At 40.1% G+C, this 3,004-nt stretch overlaps 1 non-coding gene across 1 annotated transcript; it reads right to left on the bottom strand.

Annotated features, from left to right (window-relative positions):
- Positions 1-1,058: 1,058 nt before the first annotated feature.
- Positions 1,059-1,165, bottom strand: LOC141602972 (small nucleolar RNA R71). Its single transcript, XR_012524874.1, has one exon. It is a non-coding gene; the product is annotated as a small nucleolar RNA R71 (small nucleolar RNA).
- Positions 1,166-3,004: the final 1,839 nt, after the last annotated feature.

Below are 3,004 nucleotides of genomic sequence, written 5' to 3'. Positions count from 1 at the left end.
GCTTATAATTTGAGAATATGTTCGTATGATCAATTCCCATGAATCCCCTATGACCCCATGACACCCTAGTGCCTTTTATCAATTGTTTACATCCCTTTTTAATCATCTTGCTCGTTTACTTTTATTGCTATTTAGTTTAGTGATCTTCTACTTCAAACCCCAAATTGTGACACTCCTAGACACCGCTAGTTGCAATTGAAAATCTCATCTCAATTCCCGTCCCTTGGGATCCGACCTTTACTTGCCTCTTTACTAATTGTAGAGTTGTTTGTGGAGTTATAAATTGTGTTTTGGTCTAGGTGCTCCTAACGACAAGTACCGGAAACTAAACCTCCCTTGGAGTCCGACCAAAAATGGCGCCGTATGCCGGGGACGGTGTTAACTTGATTTAAATTTTCTTAAATTGTTATTAGTTGTGTCTTTCTTTGCCTTGGGGAAGTAAAACTCCTCAAGGTTTGTTCTAATTATTTTCGAGTTGTTTGATATTTTGCATGTCTAGAAGATCACAAGGTAACTTGTTACCCTTTGATCACGAAATTGAAAGAACTTTGACAAACAATAGAAGACTTGCTAGAAGAACTTTGAGAGGTATTGGTGAGGTTGTAGATATTCAACCAAACACTATTGAGTTCATCAACCCTTTTGCAAGAGAAGGTTAGGAGAACCCAACACAAAATCAACCCACAATGCCTAAATTTTCATCACATTCCGTACCAACCGAGGAGAACCTACCCAATGGTACTTCCACACCACAACATTTAACCGGAAATTTTATTGCCAAATCCGCATTTATCCAATTAGTCGAAAGAAGCCAATTTGGGGGGATGCCTAGTGAAGACCCTCACTCTCACATGGAGACTTTTTGTGACTATTGTGATACGATTTCTCAAACCGGTGTAACTCAAGACCAAATTCGATGGGTCTTATTTCCTTTTTCTCTAATTGGCACCGCAAAACAATGGTTGAAAGGCCTTGATAAGGCTACTCTCGGAATTGATTCTTGGAAGAAGTTGGCTCTAGCTTTCTACAAAAAGTTCAACCCACCGGAAAAGACTAACATGCTAAGAGCTCAAATTACGGGCTTTAAGCAAAGAGATGAAGAATATTTGTATGAAGCTTTGGAGCGATTCAAGGGAATTTGTCGCTCATGTCCTCATCATGGACTTAGCGAGTGGTTCTTGGTACAACAATTTTGGAATGGTCTTTATGAAGACTCAAGAAACATTCTCAACATGGGATCAAATGGAATATTCACCGAAATTGACGACAATCAAACTTGGAAGAAGATTGAGGAAATGGCGGTCTATAACTCATAATATAGTAGACCTCGCAAGGCTACTAGAGGAGGAAAGCATGAAGTGGACTCCATTACTCAATTGGGTGCTCAACTTAGTGCTCACATTGATACCATCAACTTGAAGTTTGAAAAAGCTATGGCTAGACTTGAAGAAGCATCAAAATCACCAAAGCATCATGTTAATGCTATGACGGCATCTTCATCAATCCCAAGTGGGATATGTGAGAATTGTGGAACTTTGGGACATGACCAAAGTGAATGTAGAGGAACAAGTGAATGCTTTTCAAGCATACAAAAGTGGTACCCCTTATTCCAATTATTACAATGAAAACACCAAATTCCACCCAAATCTCTCTTACAAAAGCCAAAATGTTCAAAACCCTCAACCAACATACACCCCACCTCCTATGAGAAACCAAAATCAAAGACCCTTTTACAACCAAAACCAAGGTTACCAAAATCAAACTCCATACAATAAACAAAATGACCAAGGTTTTGATGTTCAAAAAGCGGTCCTCCAAATGCAAAAGAATCAACAAGAGTTTTTCACTCAAATGCAAAAGGATAGTCAAGCAAAGGAAATCACCATCAACAACATCCTAGCCCACACCAAAATGTTGGAAACCCAATTGACTCAACTAGCATCTTCAAGCTCACAAAGAAAAAAAGGGCAATTACCACCTCAAAGTAATCCCCCAAGACATGAAACGGTTAGTGCCATTCACTTGAGAAGTGGTACGAGGTATGAAGCACCAAAGAAACAAGTTGAGGATGAAGTTGTGGAAGCTAGTGACAAAGAAGAAGTTGTGCAAAACTCCAAGGATGGAGAAACATCAAAAGAAGAATTTTCAAAAAAAAATGAAGACAAGGCCAAGGAGAAGGACCCCATTGTGATTAGACTTCCTTTTCCAAGTCGTCAAGCCAAGCCCAAATTTGATGACCAACTTGGAAAATTTATGGAGATTGTGAAGAATTTGGAAGTCTCGATTCCTTTCACGGAATTAATCAATCACGTGCCGGCTTATGCGAAATACATGAAAGACATCCTTACAAAGAAGAAGTCGATCCGGAAGCTTGAGACTATCGTCTTCACTAAGGTGAGTAGTGCAATCCTTCAAGGGAGTTCACCTCCGAAACTTAAGGATCCGGGAAGCTTCTCAATACCGTGTACCATTGGCGACACCACGATCAACAAAGCCTTATGTGATCTATGGGCTAGTGTGAGTATTATGCCGTACTCGGTAAGTAAAAGGTTAGGGATGGGATAGCTTAAATGCACCAATATCACACTCCAAATGGCCGATAGATCGACGAAGACACCATTAGGGATATGGGAAGATGTTCCCGTAAGAGTTGGGAAATTTTTTATTCCGGTGGACTTTGTCATTGTTGACATGGAAGAAGACTCCAATATCCCAATCATTCTAGGAAGACATTTCTTGTACACCGCGGGTGCGGTGATAGATGTGAAGCATGGAGAGCTCACTCTAGAAGTGGGAGATGAGAGCATAACTTTCAATCTTGACAAGACCATAAAAGCTCCCCGTTTGCATGAACCATGTTTTATGGTTGATCATTATAGCCGGAAGGATGATAGGAAGAAGTCGGAATTCCAATGGAAGAAGAAAATTGATGATGCTCCATTAAAAGAGCAAGTGAATTGTAACAAAGAGAGCTTGAAAAGCTCACCAAAGTCAAGCAATGAAG

This window comes from Silene latifolia, chromosome 9 (assembly GCF_048544455.1).
Source record: "Silene latifolia isolate original U9 population chromosome 9, ASM4854445v1, whole genome shotgun sequence".
Classification (NCBI taxonomy): Eukaryota; Viridiplantae; Streptophyta; class Magnoliopsida; order Caryophyllales; family Caryophyllaceae; genus Silene; species Silene latifolia.
The sequence above is the reverse complement of the archived record's forward strand: the minus strand, read 5'-3'. Positions and strand labels throughout refer to the sequence as shown.